At 42.1% G+C, this 20,937-nt stretch overlaps 1 long non-coding RNA gene across 1 annotated transcript in view; it reads left to right on the top strand.

Moving 5' to 3' along the window:
* Nucleotides 1–20,937, top strand: part of LOC145524585 (uncharacterized) — a 53,328-nt gene that overhangs the window by 9,085 nt on the left and 23,306 nt on the right. The window contains exons 2-6 of the long non-coding RNA XR_014067683.1: nt 1,576–2,570; nt 4,576–4,741; nt 11,202–11,321; nt 17,701–17,783; nt 18,584–18,736. This is a non-coding gene — a long non-coding RNA (uncharacterized LOC145524585). The remainder of the gene's footprint in view (nt 1–1,575; nt 2,571–4,575; nt 4,742–11,201; nt 11,322–17,700; nt 17,784–18,583; nt 18,737–20,937) is intronic.

Here is a 20,937-nt window from a genome sequence, read left to right as displayed (position 1 = left end):
GTGGGCTGCCGTCTATAGGGTCGCAAAGAGTCTGACACGACTGAAGCGACTTAGCAGCAGCAGCAGCAGCAGCATGATGGATTTATTCCTAAATCCTGTGGAAAGCATCAGGAAAGCTCCTAAGGGTGTGATGCACCATTGCCCTGTGGCTTTGTCATCCCTCTTACAAAGAGCCTTTGTCTGAGCACAGCCCCTCCCATTTATCACTCCTTCCTTTGTGTCTTCTTTCTCAAATTCTTTTCCTCTTCAAAGCTGTCCTTGATGTTCTTTCTAACTTGATTTCATCCATATAAAAATACTCACAGACATGGGCACTCATGATACTACTCTCTGTACTTATGAATATGTTAGAACTTTTCCCTAAGAAAAATTGTTTTAAAAATCATTATTCATTTTGACTGCTCCACACACACCTTCCCTAAGGATGGTTCTGACTAATATCACATGAAATGTACACCTGGGCAATAAATTTTAGGCACCATCTCTGGAACTCCTACCACATGTGAATCACTGGAGAGCTGCTACCACAGCAAGACATACAGGTGTAAGGCTTAGTCATGGTCCTCTGTGAAGAGCATCAACCATCCCAGTACATACAATTCTAATTTGTCAAAGCTGTGGGAGTTGGTTTTTCCAGGCAGACTGTGATCTCACTGCTGGGATAATCCAGTTGTCAAAGCCCTGTCTGGAGAGCTGGGGCTCTGGAGCCAAATCTCTAACTCCTATCAAGACACCCCACAGACAAAAGTAGATTATAAGAATAAGGTAAAAGAATGGAGATGGATGATAATGATAATAATATTCATTATTAATAGTGGGAAAGAAATTTAAAGCACTTGCCTGAATTTCCACAGCTCAGTATCAACATTTTGTAAAAAGGTACAAGATCACTGCCTCCACTTTCTTATGTGCATTTCAGAAATAATAGAATCTATCTCATAGGGTGTCACAAGAAATAAATGAGGTTGTATTTTTAAAGTGCATCCCCTAATTCCCACAGTGCAATCCTATCAAAATGTCAATGGCATTTTTTGCACAAATGGAAAAACTCTATCATAAAATGCATATGGAATCTCAAGCAACCCAAATAGCCAAAGTAATCTTGGAAAAGAACAAGATTGGAGATATCACACTTCCTGATTTCAGAACATATCACAAAATTACAGTAATCAAAGCAGTGTGGTGGTAGCATAAAGACAAATGGTGTTAGCTCATAAATCGCAGAGTTTCCACTTTGTGACAGGGAAGCCTGGTGGGCTGCCATCTATGGAGTCGCACAGAGTCGGACACGACTGAAGCGACTTAGCAGCAGCAGCAGCAGGAGGCATTTAATAAATATGCCATCATCATCATGAATCCTGATTATAATTACCCATCTTTCTCCCAGCCTCCTTCTCTATATTTCAGTCATTTAATTCAGATTCCTTCCTTTACTTCTTTATAGACTGAGTTTGGCAAGTTTTGACTAGGTATAAGGAGAAATGTGACCTAGGTAGGGATTAAATGAGGAAGAACAGGTTCCAGTCTCATTAGTCCACAAGGAGTCAACCTAACAGAATCTTTTCTACCTTCCAGGTTTTCATGAAGGTGAAAGAGAAGTGAAAAAGCTGACTTAAAACTCAACATTCAAAAAACTAAGATAATTGCACTCAGTCCCACTTCTTCATGGCAAATGGATGGGGAAAAAATGGAAGCAATGACAAACTTTATTTTCTTGGGCTCCAGAATCACTTCAGATGATAACTGTAGCCATGAAATTAAAAGTTGCTTGCTCCTTGGAAGGAAAGCTATGACAAACCTCATGCATGCATTAAAAAGCAGAGACATCACTTTGCCAACAAAAGTCTGTGTAAAAACTATAGTTTTTCCAGTAGTCATATATAAAGAGAGTTGAACTATAAAGAAGGCTGAGCACCAAAGAACTGATGCTTTCAAACTGTGGTGCTAGAGAAGATGCTTGAGAGTCTTTTGAACTACAAGGAGATCAAACCAGTCAATACTAAAGGAAATCAATCCTAAATATTCATTGGAAGCTCTGATGCTGAAGCTGAAGGTCCAATACTTTGGCCACCTGATCTGAAGACCTGGCTTACTGGAAAAGACCTGGATGCTGGGAAAGATTGAGGGCAAGAGGAGAAAAGGGGATGTCAGATGATAAGATAGTTGGATGGCATCATCAACTCAATAAACAGGAGTTTGAGCAAACTCCAGGAGATAGTGAAAGATGTGAAGCCTGGCGTGCTGCAGTCCATGGGGTCACAAAGAGTCAGACAGTCAGTCGGTCAGTTCAGCCACTCACTTGTGTCCGACTCTTAGTGAGTCAGGCAAGTATTAGAGCTTCAGCTTCAGCATCAGTCCTTCCAATGAATATTCAGGACTGATTTCCTTTAGGATTGACTGGTTGGATCTCCTTGCAGTCCAACGGACTCTCAAGAGTCTTCTCTAGCACCACAGCTCAAAAACATCAATTCTTCAGCACTCAGCTTTCTTTATGGTCCAACTCTCACATCCATACCTGACTACTGGAGAAACCAAAGCTTTGACTAGATGGACCTTTGTTGGGAAATAAGGTGTCTACTTTTTAATACAAATGAGCAACTGAACAACAACGAAAGGGTTTTGAGTAGAAATGAGGGAGCTATCTTTGTCCCACCACTGGCAGTTACTGGATGCTGGTCAGCAAGTCTAAAGGCAAAGCCATAGCTCATACAAAGCCAATTATGGAAACTTGAGCCCTGTTAATTACTTACACAGAATCTTCAGTGTATGGATGGCCAAATGGTATTTGTATTCTTGAATGCCACACTGCTGGGTACATTCTCAATATCTGACAGCACAGAGTCTAAAACAAACAGTCTAAAGGAGAATTTCATTGTGTAGGTAATTTCAGAGCATCTTTGAGGTCAAGAAATAAAATGTTGGGCAGATAGCTCAGAGGTCAAGATCTGGGCATGTGTTTTTCACTGCCTCCAGCTACAACTACTCCTGGTGTTCAGAAAGGCTTAACAAGAGTAAGGACAATTTCTGAGTGTTTATCAGCAGCTTCCAGAATTGTGGGTTGACATTCTCTTAGAGAAATCTTTTTTTAAATTTTTTTACTGCAGGATAGTTGGTTTACAACATTGTGTCAGTTTCAGGTGTACAGCACAGAGAGCAACATTATTTGGTGTCCTGGGTGGAAGGTGTTTGCTTTTTTCTTCCCTGAAATAATAGCTACAATTTAAATATCATCAATGGTAATGATCAAATTTCAGTTTCATTTTATGTTGCAAAATTTGTTAGTCCCAGCTTACTCTACTCATGCCGTTGTAAATCTACTACTGCTGACTTTGATTTAAAGGTTTTTGTGTGGGAGATGGTCTTTCTTCAACCCTATTTTTTACCAGGAGATAATTATAAATTCATCAACCTATACACAGGTATAACTCTTACAAACACAGTCAAGGAAGGAATGTCAGGCATTCTCCATGACATGCTGTCCATGGCATCACAGATGGATTCTATCAGAGTTTCCGTTCTCTTGTGTCTCAAGCACCACCAAGGCAGTTGGTGACTGCTCTCACACTCACAGGAGAAGGCAATGGCACCCCACTCCAGTACTCTTGCCTGGAAAATCCCATGGATGGAGGAGCCTGGTAGCCTGCAGTCCATGGAGTCGCGAAGAGTCGGACACGACTAAGCGACTTCACTTTCACTTTTCACTTTCATGCATTGGAGAAGGAAATGGCAACCCACTCCAGTGTTCTTGCCTGGAGAATCCCAGGGATGGGGGAGCCTGGTGGGCTGCCATCTATGGGGTCGCACAGAGTCGGACATGACTGAAGCGACTTAGCAGCAGCAGCAGCAGCTCACACTCACACACTACAACAGGGAGCTGTCACCTCACTGGGTACCTGGATCCTTGGTATGTGCAGCTGTATACTGGGAACTCTAGGGCAACCTGAGCTTTCCAAGGAATTTACATAATAAAGGGAGAGTTTTCTGTTTTCCCAGGAATTGGGTCATAATGAAAATCAGGACACTAGTGTACCCCCCTCATACTTTCCATGGAATCATGAGTTGATAAGCATTTAGGCACCCTCTGCTGGTGTGCATAACTCAGGACTTCAGTGAACACGAATTCAGGATGTCTTAGAGAACGTGAAACATCAGGGACTGGGTCTGTGCTACAGTCTTAATTGGAGATTAGCAACCTGGGGTCCCTGGACTTCCCCCAGTGGCTCTCTGAATATGTATGGGAAAAATGATATCTTTATTGCCATTAACCTTAAAGTCAGAAAGTCAAATTTAGTACTTCCTTCCGCTGTGAATATAGGCAACAAATCACAGTAGAATTAGCAGTGCTTTTGAGACTAGAAACCACAGATACATTCATATTACATCCAACTGTCACAGATATCTCAAAATATCATTTACATTCATTACTAATTCAATAGTTACTTTACCCACCACTGCATCTTGTTGTTGAATGCATTAATAAAGATGCACATATATTACCGTATCTTAACTTTCATTAGTATTTTTATGACTATATTTAACATATGTGGTTTCCTCTGTATTTAATTTTATTTACAGTGTGTCTCCAGGTGTCCAGAAAACTCTGGAAGAAGACTGGTCCCTGGAAGAAATGATCAGTAGCCCAAGGATTTCTGGTCACAGCGCTGTGCAGAGATCTTCCAGTGTTCCTCAGGAGGCCATCCTGTCTCCATGTGTCGTAACCAGGACTCTTCCCAGTACATCAGTGAGCATCAGGAAAATATTAAATGCTCCTTAACTGGTTAGTGAATAGGCACTGGTCTGAGCTCTCTGAGTGCCCTTCCACCTCTCCAGACACCCTGGCTGCATGAGTCCCTGGTGGTCACTAAAGCAGAACAGCCTTTGAACCAGCTAAGTCTTCTGCTGCCTGGCGTCATCCTGCATTTCCCCCCTCCCCATCCACCTCCCACCATTGCTGCCAGAGCTATCAGACCCCAACCCTCCTGGGAGAGGGACTGTCATCCTGCAGGGAAACGTGCCCAGTGCCCACCTGACCATCCCAAGGCTGCAGCATCCTGCTTGCCTTTCCCCAGAAGTCACTTTCGCATGGCAACTTTGGGCCCATAGTGTTGAAGTATTTTGACTGGCCTCCAAGTCACAGTCACACTCCTCTGCCCCTACATCTCTGCCACTTTCACAAGGGAGATATCATGAATTTGTACTTGCTGACATGTTGTGTGAAGGGCCCCAAGGTCCCACTTCTCTATATTTTTCTAAAAATGCTACCACAGGATGAACCTAATGAAATTCACAAGAATGACAGTGTTGCACTGGAAAAGCTCCTGATGCTGGGAAAGATTGAAAGCAAAGGGAGAAGGAGGCAGCAGAGGATGAGATGGTTAGATAGCATCACTGACTCAATGGAAATGAATTTGAGCAAATTATAGGAGATAGTGAAAGACAGGGGAGCCTGGTATGCTGCAGTCCATGAGGCTGCAAAGAGTCAGACCATACCAATGTTGCATTGAAGGGGAGGCAACTTGTAGGGGAGGCAGCTCATAGGTGCTCTGCCTCTACCCTGTCAGCTGTCACTCACTGAACTAAACCCTGCACTGGGGCTCAGGCACTGTGTGGTCCTTGGAGGACGGAGGCCACAGAGTTCTCCTTGGGTCTGAGCACACATCTACAACTGACCTTTACTAAGATCTAGACTCAGATTTCTGAGTGAAAATGGCTTAATAGCAGCTCTCTATCACCACCTATGGGGCTTCCCAGGTGGCGCAGTGGTAAAGGATTCGTCTGCCAATGCAGGAGAGGCAAGAGATATGGGTTTGATCCCTGGTCAGGAAGATCCCTGAATTAGGAAATGGCAACCCACTCCAGTATTCTTGTCTGGAGAATTCCATGGACAGAGAAGCCTGGCGGACTAAGGTCCATGGTGTTGCAAAGAGCCATACACAACTGAGCATGAGCACCTGACCACTACCTATATGACAGCTCCCACACCAAAATAAGGGCCTTTTCCTACCTCACAGCTCCCACATAGGTAGGTACGCAGCTTCATTATTGCTTTAAAGGAAATTAACACAAAACTTTGGAAATTTCTCTACTGATCCAAGAATGTCCCACTCAAACATTTTGTTTGCAGGCTGGTGTATTATTTCAGACCCTAGCTCAGTTCAGTTCATTTCAGTCTCAGTCATGTCCGACTCTTTGTGACCCCATGAACCGCAGCACACCAGGCCTCCCTGTCCATCACCAACTTTCAGAGTCTACCCAAACCCATGTCCATCGAGTCGGTGATGCCATACAGCCATCACATCCTCTGTCGTCCCTTTCTCCTCCTGCCCCCAATTCTTCCCAGTATCAGGGACTTTTCCAACGAGTCAACTCTTCACATGAAGTGGCCTAAGTATTGGAGTTTCAGCTTCAACATCAGTCCTTCCCAGGACTGATCTCCTTTAGGATGGACTGGTTGGATCTCCTCGCAGTCCAAGGGACTCTCAAGAGTCTTCTCCAACACCACAGTTCAAAACCATCAATTCTTCGGTGCTCAGCTTTCTTTACCGTCCAACTCTCACATCCATACATGACCACTGGAAAAACCATAGCCTTGACTAGATGGACCTTTCTTGGCAAAGTAATGTCTCTGTTTTTAAATATGCTATCTAGGTTGGTCATAACTTTCCTTCCAAGGAGTAAGCGTCTTTTAATTTTACGGCTGCAATCACCATCAGCAGTGATTTTAGAGCCCAAAAAAATAAAGTCTGACACTGTTTCCACTGTTTCCCCATCCATTTCCCATGAAGTGATGGGACCAGATTCCATGATCTTAGTTTTGTGAATGTTGAGCTTTAAGCCAACTTTTTCACTCTCCTCTTTCACTTGCATCAAGAGGCTCTATAGTTCTTCGCTTTCTGCCATAAGGGTGGTGTCATCTGCATATCTGAGGTTATTGATATTTCTCCTGGCAGTCTTGATTCCAGCTTGTGTTTCTTCCAGCCCAGCGTTTCTCATGATGTACTCTGCATAGAAGTTAAATAAGCAGGGTGACAATATACAGCCTTGACGGACTCCTTTTCCTATTTGGAACCAATCTGTTGTTCCATGTCCAGTTCTAACTGTTGCTTCCTGACCTGCATACAGGTTTCTTAAGAGACAGGTCAGATGGTCTGGTATTCCCATCTCTTTCAGAATTTTCCACAGTTTATTGTGATCCACACAGTCAAAGGCTTTGGCATAGTCAATAAAGCAGAAATAGATGTTTTTCTGGAACTCTCTTGCTTTTTCGATGATCCAGCGGATGTTGGCAATTTGATCTGTGGTTCCTCTGCCTTTTCTAAAACCAGCTTGAACATCTGGAAGTTCACGGTTCACGTATTGCTGAAGCCTGGCTTGGAGAATTTTGAGCATTACTTTACTAGCGTGTGAGATGAGTGCAATTGTGAGGTAGTTTGAGCATTCTTTGGCATTTCCTTTCTTTGGGATTGGAACGAAAACTGACCTTTTCCAGTCCTGTGGCCACTGCTGAGTTTTCCAGATTTGCTGGCATATTGAGGGCAGCACTTTCACAGCATCATCTTCTAGGATTTGAAATAGCTCAACTGGAATTCCATCACCTCCACTAGCTTTGTTCGTAGTGATGCTTTCTAAGGCCTGCTTGACTTCACATTCCAGGATGTCTGGCTCTAGGTGAGTGATCACACCATCATGATTATCTGGGTCATGAAGATCTTTTTTGTACAGTTCTTCTGTGTATTCTTGCCACCTTTTCTTAATATCTTCTGCTTCTGTTAGGTCCATACCATTTCTGTCCTTTATTGAGCCCATCTTTGCATGAAATATTCCCTTGGTATCTCTAATTTTCTTGAAGAGATCTCTAGTCTTTCCCATTCTATTGTTTCCCTCTATTTCTTTGCATTGATCGCTGAGGAAGGCTTTCTTATCTCTCCTTGCTATTCTTTGGAACTCTGCATTCAGATGGGAATATCTTTCCGTTTCTCCTTTGCTTTTCACTTCTCTTCTTTCCCCAGCTATTTGTAAGGCCTCCTCAGACAGCCATGTTGCTTTTTTGCATTTCTTTTCCATGGGGATGGTCTTGATCCCTGTCTCCTGTACAATGTCATGAACCTCCGCCCTAAATGGTGAGCCATGCCTTTTGGATGTGATTCAACAATAAACTGTGTGTGGATCTCTGTGGTGTGCTGCTGAGCTGTTGCTGAGGCGGCCTGGGTTGTGTGTCAGCTGGGAGTGGCTTTCCGGCTGCTCCAGCCAGCCGGGCACTCAAAGTCAAAATAGCTGAGTGGATTTTCTCTCTGTCATTTCCAAGCTGTGTGCCTCTGGGGAACCACTTGGGTTTCCAAGCCTCAGCTATGTATCTAACCCAAAGTTGCTGTGGGGTTTAGAGGAATGTAAAAGGCCCAGCCCATGGCTAGCATATAATAAAGACTCAGTCATTTGTTATTTTTGTTATCTTAATGCTCTTGGGCTTAACCAAGCGGTTGCATGCAGGCAACAGTGTGTTTGGAAGGGTAGAGGGAGGGCTCAACTTTGTTATTATGTCGTTGTTGCCTGAAATTCTTCATTATAGAGGAATTCTTGGGGTTAATAACTTTTTAAAAATGCAAATAGCTCTAGGATATGTGTGATTGGGACAAAAATATAACCTGTGATTGTCCAGAGCTTCCCCTTCCCTGGGGACTGGCAGTGAATGAGGTGAAATATGCTTTCAAAGAGAGAGAGGATGAGGGGGAGGGGCGGGTCCATAGTCCTGGATCCCCAGGGGTGCCTGGCAGGTAGGCCTGAAGTCTGGGGCCCGCTTTCCACTTTGCAGCCTGAGGAGGAAGAAAGTGCTTTGGGGAAGCACTAAAAAGAGAAAACTTGAGGCGGTTGAAGTTTAAAAGAAAGTTGGTGGGAGAAGGGGGACAGGGACTGTCATGTACCACTGCTGTGGTCGACATAATTCTTATTGCAGGTCAGGTGCTCCAGAAGCAGGATTAGGATGGAGTCTGCGCTGTGAAGATTAACCAGTCGGTATGTCTGGGAAAAGCGTAAAAAGGTCTTTCATTTGAGGATTATTTTGCACCCTGGAGATTGGGACCCCATCCTGTCAGAGTAATGCCAATGACCATACTTCAGCTGTGCCCTCAACCAGCTGTTTTGAGGCCCTCTCAGGTGGGCAGCTTCTGAGAGATGTGGAATGTGCTGCAGCCCATGGAGCCCATGGTCCTGGGCCCACTCTTGCTCTTCTGCTGGAACGTGGTCCCACAGTCTGATGTGATGTTGTATGGGATCTCATACCAGTGGATCAAACACTCTGTAAGCCCTTAGATAGTGGTCATGGCTGAGGCCTACAGATGGAAAAGACAAATCTGTATTCAAAACACATGTATATTCTGGAAGTGCTGGTTTTCCTAGGTTTGAGGGGGCCCAGTATAGTCAATTCGTTGCAAGTTAGCCACTTGGTCTCTTCAAGGAATGGTGTCATACTGGGGGCTGGCTCATTGCTGGTCTCTGTTGAACAGTGGTAACTATTAGCCTTAGGCCCTTCTCTTTCCACTCAAAAGGGGTGACCAGTATGAAGATCTGTCTAGCTAAGTGAGAGCCCATACTTCTGGCCCATGAATCACCTCCATCTTTGTCACTGTGGCCAGAAGGGCTGCTCACATCACAGCCTGAACCTGCTCTAGAGCCCTTTTCTGTTTTGCAGACCTCAAAATCCAGCAGCCAATCACCTCACTCAGTACATAGGCGATGAAACTATCACTAGCTGTAGAAAACAACATCTTCAGAATCCAAACAGCCCTTCCAGGCATTGTGCATCCTTCTTCATGGTAGATGGTAAAAGATGTATAATTTGTCTTTCCCCTAGAAGGGGATTTCAGCATACCCCTGACCACTGAGATATAAATGTAGCAGGCCCCTATATATTGAGAGTTTATCTCCCATCTCCTGGAACATCTGTGAAGGTATTACCAAGGCCTCTAGCCTGTTGGTCACCTCCTGCTTGTCTGGCCTAATCAACATAATGCCCATAGTATAATTGGTAAATGTCATGTTCTGAGGAATACCAGGTTAGTACAGAGATCTCCTGTAATATATCTTTGCATGTAACATATACAACAGAGGGCAGAAGTTTACATAGCTCTAGGGTAAAACTAAAAATGTATATTGTCCATTTGATATGAATGTGACCTATTTTTGATCCCCCTCCTTTTTTAACAACAACAACAACAAAAAACCCCTAACTTTATTTAGGCCAGTATTTCCTAAACCTAGTGGCTCATGGAAACTTCTGCATACTTTGGGGGATAGTCCACAGGACACCAGTTTGGGAAGTGGTATGGGATAAGGCTCTGAAAGTAGAGAAAGGGGTCTCCAAGAGAAGCTATGTGGCAGGATTGAGCCCTGGCAAGATTCCAGTGCCAAGAGAGGAGGAAAGGAGGCAGCTGAAATGCCAAGGCTAAGGGCCCAAGAGCATAAAGGAAAGGTAAACGGGAGAGAGCAAGGGCAGGGGGGATAGAGAAGGGCAAGGAGCTGTTTGGATGCAGAGAGGAGAGAGGAGGCAGAGGCAACTCCGAGCATTCACATCTGGGGAGGGAGGAAAGGCGAGAGCAGAAAGGGAGTGAGGAGTGGAGGACATCCCTCACTCTGCACATTAATTTGTGAATGAGTAGGGTCTAAAACCTGTGGCTTCCCCAAGTGGGGGCTGATCACCTTTCTTGGCTGTGATAGAAAAGTCATTCACCATGTTAAGACCACAGGACATATTCCTGAGGCCATGTTACTTTCTCGAGCAAAGATAGTGGCTGTAATTTAGGCTCCTATGTGGTGGTGCTTGTTGTGGTCTAGCAGGAGTCAGCAAACCTGAGCCTGAGAGTCACATCTGCCTGTTTTGTATATTAAATTTATTTTATTTAAAAAATATATTACTGTGTTTTTTTGGAATCCAGCCACATTTACAAACTGTCTGTAGTTGCTTTCATGCTACAACAGTAGAATTGAGTAATTGAAACAGAAACTCTATGACCAGCAAAATCTAAATATTTATTATCCTTACCTTTATGGAAAAAGTTCATTGACCCCTGGTCTACAGTAATCTTCCAGGGTCCATCTGGTTTCTTCAGTGCCTGGATTAGCAAATTAGATGGAGGTATTTTGGGAACCACCACCCTTGCATCTTTTTTATCTTTAAGAGTGACACTGATCTCTACTTTTTCTCCCAGGATACAGAATCGCTGTCTTGAAGGGAGAAGGGGTTCAAGAGCCTTCCACACGGCCTTTCCCATGACAGCTCTTAACCCTGCAGACCAAGGACTTGATGTGGGAATTACACCAATTGCCAAGTATGTCAATCTAATTGTACATTTGTTTAGAGGGGAACAGAGCACAGGGTGGGTTCATGGACACAGTAGACCAGCAAGCCAGGACTTGACTAGGATTTCATCTATTATCTAGGCTTCATATCATTTCTCTGTAACCAGGGGCCTGTGGTGATGCTTCAAGTCTCTGTGTATGAGCATCTCTGCAGATCTTGTTCCAGCAGTCTTTGAAATGTCCAGGAATTCCCCTTTGCAGTTATCTGAGGAAATGCCACATGATACCTTGAAGGGGGAAATGTTTCTGCATTGTCTTCTGAGGTAGGGAGCTGGAGGGGTGATAGCTACTAATAGTGTAGGTGAACAGCTTCTCTAAGTCTGCAGGCTCAGCAAGTTCAGAGGAATATGAAAGTCAAAATCTCAGGGACCTTGATTGGATATTGAAGCCTCCTGAAATTGGCCCTTGGCTTTCTCCACTCTCCTAGAGGAAATGAGAGCTTCTTCATATACACTTAAAGAAGCCCTCTGGCTTCCATTCCTAGCTTTCAGTTGCCTCTTACTCAGTCCTTCAATGTTCATTATTTTTCTGTAGCACATCACTGACTCTTAGTGATCACACCAATACTCTTATCCATGTACCTGCTCCTTTCTCCATACATCTCAAATGCCTGATAAATCATTCTAGCTGGTACATTCTCTTCTACCGGTACATGCTCCCAATTCACCAAAGGTGAAAGTTTTAACAGTTAGGCTACCACCTTGCCCAGAGCTGTGTTCCTCCTACCAGTAATTGGTGTCGTCACCACCTGCTCGAGGTAACTATAACTGCTCCAGAACCCCATCTTATTGCCTACTTAGTTGGACTACTCCTGGTACAAACATGTAGCTTGAGTTCTCTGGAACCAGATGCTGAGATGGGTGTAAGATGTTTATTAGGAATCAACACCTGTGAAGGGAAGATGAAGGAAACAGTATTGGGCAGAGGTTGAAGCTGAACTATAATGCAGGCTCAACAGAGCCTTGGCCAATTTGGCAAGAAACTGTGGAGCGACTATTCTTTGCCAGACCAGAATGAATGTGCCTTTAAATCTCCAATTTGCTCAGTCAGAGAATATGGGCTGCCTTGGAAAGGGAGAGAACTCAGGAGAAGCAGCTCCTTGCAGATGACTGCACCACATGTTCCTTCTTCTACTCCCAGCTGGGAAGAAAGTCCTTCTTTCCTTCAGAGCGGTTTGGACCATGTATCTGTGTGTCTACCCCAACTCCTTTCTTGGTGTTGAGAAATCAAGGAAAGAACCTGAGTTATTGTGAAATGATGTTTGGGGTTATTCATCTGCACTTCTTGAATGTGGCACCCCTCAGAGTCTTCAAGGATAAAGCATAATGGCTGAGGAATTGAGAAGGAATCAATGCTCTAGAGTTTGGGCAACAGCAGGTTATAGGAATGAAAAGAGAAATTGCCTGGGAAAGGCACTGGGTTCTTGATAGAAGACACAATTAGGAAGGAGGGGGAATAAAAGGGAATAGGAGGCTCCAGGAGTCAGAATTTGCCTAACTTACAAGATTGCCTTGTGTTAAAAAAAAAAAAAAACAAGATAAAAACAAGGGTGAATGAGGGTGAGGAGTAATGGGAGCCCTCATATATTGCTGATGGGATGTAAAATGGTACAGTTGCTTTGGGAAAGAGTGTGCATTTCTTCAAAAGGTTAAACATAGAAATAATGAATGACCCAAAAATTCCACTCTGTGCCATACCCAAGGGAAATGGAAATGTTATATCCACACAAAAAATTGCACATGACTGTTTATAGCAGCATTGTTAATAATAGCCAAAAAATGGAAACAACCGAGATGTCAATCAATTGATGAATGGATAAACAGAATGTGATATGCATTAGAACATTTTTCAGTGATCAAAAGGAGTTAAGTATGGATACATGCTACAGTGTAGATGAACCTTGAAAACATCATGCAAAGTGAAAGAAGCCAGTCACAAAAGACCACATATTTTATGATTGTGTTTATATGAAATGTCCAGAACAGGAAATCTATAGAAACAGAGAGGAGATAAGTGGTTTCCAGGAGATGAGGGAAAGAGAAATAAGAAGAGGCTGTTATTGGGTACATGGTTTCTTTTGGGGTGATGAAAATGTTCTAAAATTCATTTTGGCAGTTGCACAATTCTGTGAAAATACTAAAAACCATTGAGTTGTGTGCTTTAAATGGGTAAATCATATGGTACATGAATTATTTCTCAATAAAGGTTTAAAATATGGAAAGATTTCAGTCAAAAAAAGATAGCTTTGCATCGACTGACCAGAGCTGCCTCTGAAAGGTGTTGCCAGTTGTGAGAATGTGGTATATTTTATATCAGTTTTTAGGTTTGGGTTTCTAAGATTATTCTTCCAACGTCTGAAATTTTTTGAAGGTAAGCACCAGGAATTTGAGCAAACGGTTGCAGAGGTTAGTGGTATCTGACAGACGTTTGTGACTGTGGCATTTGCAGCCAAGCTTCCCATGGGCATGAGGAAGCTTTCCTGTTTACTGTAGCCAAGGATTGTGCCGCTCCCTAACAGCAGAGACACCTGAGCTAATCCATTCCCCTACCCATCCACCCATCCATTTATTCACCCACCTACCCACCTACCCATCCATCTGCCCACCAATCCATCCATTCATCCATCCATCCACCCATTCACCCATTCAGTTACTAGTACCTACTGTGTGTTAAACCCTGTGTAATTATTGGAAACACAGTGAAGAACACTGTAGTCACCAACTTTATCCTTAAGCTTAGAATATAGTGGTAAGGAAAGCAGATAAACAGATCACTGCAACACAGTCTACTTCACATGTTGTAAGAGGTGAACATAGGGGTTATGAATAAAAATAGGTCCACCTCGATAAATCAGCCCTCTCCGTGCTCATCTTATACAATCATCTTTCTATATAGATGAACTCCTTTAATTTTCCCCTTTTCTCTTACTCCTTAATAACCATTTTCCCTTACTTTAAGATACATCCTGTTAGTGAGTAATCAGAGTATCAAATTTTAACTGTATATATTAATAAAGTATTCTTGGGATGTTATAATTTTGTATCAAATCCTTGCTGCTATATTATAAATAGATGACTGTACTGTCAAGATCACAGTCACATGGATGTTCTAGAAATATTGTAGCAAGAAGTCCAAGTTTATTGAGATAATTGGATTAATTGCCTTCCCTTCTGTGGCTTGGAGCTTTTCTCCCCCTAACAGCTCTCTTTAGAGAAAGTTTTATCACCTAGTTCTCTGCATCTGTCTCTATCTGTCTTAGATGGCTGGTATGGGTTTTCCTATGTGCTTTTAGTGGTTCTGTGAAATTGTTTGCCATTACATCCTCAGCTCTGTCGTGGTTTGAGATACTTTGAAAGAAGAGTAGTTCATTGCTGACTGCATTATGTTGACCACATTCTCACTTGTGTCAATTTACTTCAGAGTTCCTTTTTACCATCTTATCCATCTTGAGATTTTAAGTATTACGGACACTTTTCCATAATTTATTTTGATGTATATAGTCTCCCAATTTTTTAAAAAAATTATTTTATCATTCATTTATTTTTGGCTGCAACGGGTTTTCATTGCTACATGCAGGCTTTCTCTACTCATGGCGAGCAGGTTTCTCATTGCTGCAACATCTCTTGTTGCAGAGCATAGGCTCTAGGGCCCTCAGGCTTGGTAGTTGTGGTGCATGGGCTTAGTTGCCCCAAGGCATGTGGAATCTTGCCCAACTAGGGATCGAACCCTGGGTCTCCTGCATTGACAGGTGAATTATTAACCACTGGACCATTAGGGAAGTCCTTTAGTTTCCCAACTTAGAAGAAACCAGTGGTATTCATACTTCAGGAAGATCTGGGCAAATTCTAAGATTTTGAGTCCTTTGAAGTAGGGCACTGAAGGAGGTGTGCTATTTCTAGTTTTCTTTGTAATATATCAGCATTGAAAATTCAAAAATGAAAAGAATTTTTAAAAATACTATATAGATAAAAATGGGGCTTCCCTAGTGGCTCAGCAGTGAAGAATCCACCTGCAATGCAAGAACCACAGCAGACATGGGTTTGATCCCTGGGTCACAAAGATTCCGCTGGAGGAGGGCATGGAAACCCACTCCCGTACTCTTGCCTGGAGAATCCCCGTGGACAGAGGAGCCTGGCAGGCTACAGTCCATAGGGTCACAAAGAGTCGGACATGACTGAAGCTACTTAGCACGCATATAGATATAAATATCACTTTAAGAGATGATGAAAAGGGCAACTGAGTGCTATTAATTTATCAGTCTCTCAGTTAGTTCAGTCGCTCAGTCATGTCCAACTCTTTGTGATCCCATGGACTGCAGCACACCAGGTTTCCCTGTACATCACCAACTCCCAGAGCCTACTCAAACTCATTTCCATCGTGTCAGTGATGCCATGCAACCATTTCATCCTCTGTCATCCTCTTCTCCTCCCTCCTTCAATCTTTCCCATCATCAGGGTCTTTTCCAATGAGTCAGTTCTTCTCATTAGGTGGCCAAAGTATTAGAGTTTCAGCTTCAGCGTCAGTCCTTCCAATGATTATTCAGAACTGATTTCCTTTAGGATGGACTGGTTGGATCTCCTTGCAGTCCAAGAGACTCTCAAGAGTCTTCTCCAGCACCACAGTTCAAAAGCATCAATTCTTTGGCACTCAGCTTTCTTTATAGTCCAACACAACTACTGGAAAAACCATAGCTTTGACTAGGTGGACCTTTGTCGGTAATGTCTCTGCTTTTTAATATGCTGTCTAGTTTGGTCATAGCTTTTCTTCCAAGGAGAAAGCATCTTTTAATTTCATGGCTGCAATCACCATCTGCAGTGATTTTGGAGCCCCCAAAAATAAAGTCTCTCACTGTTTCCATTGTTTCCCCATCTATTTGCCGTGAAGTGATGGGACCAGATGCCATGATCTTAGTGTTTTGAATGTTGAGTTTTCAGCCAACTACTCTCCTCTTTCACTTTCATCAAGAGGCTCTTTAGTTCTTCTTTGCCTTCTGCCATAAAAGTGGTGTCATCTGCATATCTGAGGTTATTGATATTTCTTCGAGCAATCTTGATTCCAGCTTGTGCTTCATCCAGCCTGGCATTTCACATGATGTACTCTGCATTAATAGGATAAATGTAAATATTTTGTAATAATTTTTGCAATAAGGATGCTGTTATAATGCTTGAATATGATATCTAAATTTCAGTTTGTTTCCAATATAAGTATTGCTTTAAAACTTATTGACAATTCCAGTTGTTTCAGCCTCAGCAGGGCAGTTTCCTCAAACTGAAACTAATTAAGGAAAAAACTTTAATTACTCAATAATGATTTACTAATTTAATACACTGTCTATAGAACTCAAACTATGCAAAAATCTTGATATAAACTACATAATTAGTGGTTTTATTGAAATGAAGGCCAAAAAAAATGTGTGAAGTAAATACAAAACACATTGTGTATTATGTACGTGATTATTGTATTACTCTTCCAAACATCACCAAACCATCAATGGACCACCCTTATTTATCTTTTTTTGTCATTAAGAAACTTATTTTTCAAGGTAGGAGAAGAGAACATATTTTATTTAACAGTTTGTTAGTTTGATTTATAGCTTCTATACCGTGTATGGCCCTACCCTGAACAAGCCTAATCTCTTTGTGTAACTTCTACATGTTTAGACTTAGAGTCTGTTGGCCTCCATTTCTGCTCTTGGCCCAGATTCCACAAATGGTTGAGGGAAACCTATCCCACCCCCTATTTCTTAGTTAAAAAAAAACAACACAATATTCATGACTTTAATTTGTTTTAGAAAAGGGCAGGAACTTTCCTGGCAGTCCAGTGGTTAAGACTTCACACTTCCAATGCAGGGATCTCAGGTTCTATCTCTGGATAGGAAACTAAGACCCCACATGCTGTGGAGCACAGCCAAAAAATTTTAAAAATGGAAAAAAAAAAAAGGGCAAACATTGAAAAAAATCTACCTATCCCATCCACCTCATTCCTATCTCTGCCTGCAAACCCTTTCCCACATAACCATGTTTTTAATTTCTTGTATTTTGTACACAAACAAAATTATATGTAAACATGGCTTCTTATCTGCTCCCCAAGTGTTAGCATGCTATGTACATCACTCTTTTCCTACTTAATATTGAATGCATTTTGGAAATCTTTCCATATTATCATACAGGGAAGTTTCTTAATCTCTGTAAACAGCTGCATAGCATTCCATTAGTTGAATGTACTACATATTATTATTTAGTCCCACATTAACAAGGACATTTGGTTTATTTTGTAACTATTACTGTGATAAACAAAACTACATTGAATAAACTTCTACACTTACCATTTTTACTTGTTTGTCTGCAGGTAAATCTGTGGGAAAAGAATGACAGGAAGTGGGAACGCAGCGTTAAGAGGAACGGCAGTGTTTCTCTATAGTGACCTGAGAGGTGAGCGAATTCTTCATTGTTCAAGACTGTCCTTCTTGTAGCATGGTCACCATTGCTGTTCTTTCTCTACTAAATGCCAGCAACACCCTCTCATCTCAGAGGTTAGCTGGTGTGTGCCCTCTCACCTTCTGACTTTCTCTGAGCAGCTATCTACCAAATGTGTCCGTAGACCATTTGTAGGGAATTGAGTTACTATATATCTTTTTAATGAAATATCATTTGTCCTATTAAACCTTCTTATATGCTAGGCCCTGTTCTGAGTACTTTAAATTTAACATGCCTTTGATCTTCATAACACTCCTATGAGATAGACGCTGTTGTTACATTTCACAGATGTAACCAAAACTATAATTAAAGTAGTTGATTGAACAGTGCATGAAATTTGTAACATCATGATCTCATACTTAGATACTACTGATTATAATCCAGTATAGTGAGCTCTTTTAAATTATCCATTATTACTATTTATTTGGGCCAGAAGAAAGGATCCTCTGAGGTTTTTGTCTCTATGCCTAGACATTTTAGTGTGGATGATAAAAGTATGCCAAATTCTATAGTTATATATATATATACACACATATATATATATGTATGTACAGACACATACATGTGCACACACACATATTTTTAAGGATTTCCTCCTTGTATGAGGCAAATGTTTTATCAATTAAAACCCATTAGTGAAACTGTTCATTTTGGTAGGAAAACATGAAGTTCATGAGGTTTAATAAGTAGTTTCTAGAAAGCTGCATGGCTGTTGCTGTGTAACTGTTACTACAAGATTGTTATTATTTGATTAGCTCACTGCAGAGGAGTCTTCTGCTGAGACTTTGCCATGGATCGCTGTCTGCACTGGATGGTTTGTCTCCTGAGCTGTAGAAGGAACCCAGCAGTTCCCTCTGGAGGCTCACCTTGAGGATGTTGCTGTGCTGTGCGCTAAGGAAGCATCCCAGGTGTGATTAATCTCTTTTAGACTGGTTGAAAATGAATTTCCATAGCCTAATTTGGAAAAAGAAAACACCTTTTTTCTTGTTGATAACCTCAGAAACAACTCTTAAATATGCAGAAGTATAATCACTTTCTTGAGTAGTTTGAAACCTGGTGAAAAAATCCCTTTCGATGGTAGCTCTCTCTCATTCAAGCAACCCCTCTCTTGTCTTTTGCCTCAGACCCAGTCCTTAGTTTTCTGTTTAGTACAGTTCTATAATAGCTTTTTCTTGCTATTTATCTTGGTGTGCAGTATTAAGCTTTCTTACTTTCTTCCCAGCACCAATACACTATAATTCATTTAGTTTATGTTTAAGATAACACTTATTTGCTTTGTAAAACCCAATTATAAAAATAAAAGGTACTCAGAATAAAAAAATGGGGACCAAAGACTCAAAGAGGAAAATACAAATCACCTCTACTCCTTCCTCCAAGAGATGCCTGTTGTTCACATAGGAACATGCGCTGTGATTGAATTATACATAGCTGTACTTAACATTTTTTAATTAACATAATGCTCTTTTACTGCTTCTCTTTGGAAAATACATTTAAAAATAGAGAAAAGTTTCAGACACCTTGAAAGTTCTGAAGAGTGATAACAAGTTTGAGGAGCAAGTACTTTTTCAGTTAGTTTCCTAATTAAACATTTTGCTTTCTTCATTAAGGCCCTTGTTCAAGCAGCAGAAAACTAACTCTCGCTAAATTAAGCAAAAGATGTTCTACCAGAAGAATATAGTGGTCTCATGAGATTGAAGAGAAGCTGAAGAACAAGACTTGTTTTTTAGCCAGACTGTGCGGCATTCAGGATCTTAGTTCCCTGACCAGATATGGAACCCACACCCCCTGCTGTGGAAGGGCAGAGTTTTAACCACTAGACCACCAAGGAAGTCCCCAACAGGGCTTTTAAAAAACAGGGATCTGGCAGTCCTGGCCTGGCCTTCCTTACTTGTTTGCCCATCTCTCCTCAAAAATCAAAGTACCATGAGAAAGTGTTTTTTTTCTTTTGTTTTCTTTCACTGAATTTAAGTTATGTAAAACTAGTTAGGAGAATTCCCCAGAGGTCCAGTGGTGAGTCTCGTAGCTTTTGCTGCCAGGCCCTAGGTTTATTCCCTGACTGGGGAACTAAGATCCCTCAAGCCCTGTGGTACAGCCAAAAGAAAAGAAAAGGGAAAAAAAAAACCCCTCAAAACTAGCTGGCCTTGGTGATAGACTGACTATGGGTGGAGAGGGAAAGGAGTCAGGAATGACCTCCAGGTTTCTGGCTTCCGTAAGTATATTGTTAATGGAGCATGAAAGAAGACCAGGCTGGCTGTATCTTAAGAGAGGTTAGATAAATGGTTTGGTTGGGGACATGCTGAATTTGAAGTGCCTTGAGACATCAAAAGATATGAAGTAGGCAACTGGATACATGGGTTGTCCACAGCTTTTCTATCTGAATCTCCAGCCTCCTCTCCACACTGCCTACAGCCCTGGGAGGCTCACCTGCAGCAAACAAGTCTCTTTGCTTTTGGCTTTAGATTGGGTCAGTTCAATGGGGAGCAATGGCAGAGAATCAAAGGAGGAAAAGGAGTGAGGCAAATCTTTATTTTCCTGGTTCTTCCCTGCAGAGTTGCTGGCCGACTGCAACCCTGAACCAAATGTCATTGCTCTTCTCAGAGAGCCTCACCCACCAAGCCCTTTCTCTCTAGGGTCCAATAGTGCTCTTGCTTGTTTCAGAATACTGTGCTGCCTCCAGTAATGTTCCTATGTTCTGTCCACCCACTCAAACTGCATCAATCTGAGGGTGCAATTCCAGGGTCCTGGCTGATACATATGTTGTTGTTATTTATTCACTAAGTTGTGTTCAACTCTTTGTGACCCCATGGACTGCAGCACGCCACGTTTCCCTGTCCTTCATGATCTGCTGGTGTTTGCTCAAATTCATGTCCATTGAGTCAGTGATTCCATCCAACCAACTCATCCTCTGCTGCCCCCTCTCCTTTTGCCTTCGATCTTTCCCAGCATCTGGGTCTTTTCCAATGAGTCAGGTCTTTGCATCAGGTGGCCAAAGTATTGGGGCTTCAGCTTTAGCATCAATCCTTCCAATGAATATTCAGGGTTGATTTCCTTTAGGATTGACGGATTTGATCTCCTTGTAGTTCAGAGGACTTTCAAACATCTTCTCTAG

This window comes from Giraffa tippelskirchi, chromosome 10, assembly GCF_054371585.1.
Source record: "Giraffa tippelskirchi isolate mGirTip1 chromosome 10, T2T-mGirTip1v1.2.pri, whole genome shotgun sequence".
Lineage (NCBI taxonomy): Eukaryota > Metazoa > Chordata > Mammalia > Artiodactyla > Giraffidae > Giraffa > Giraffa tippelskirchi.
The sequence above is the reverse complement of the archived record's forward strand: the minus strand, read 5'-3'. Positions and strand labels throughout refer to the sequence as shown.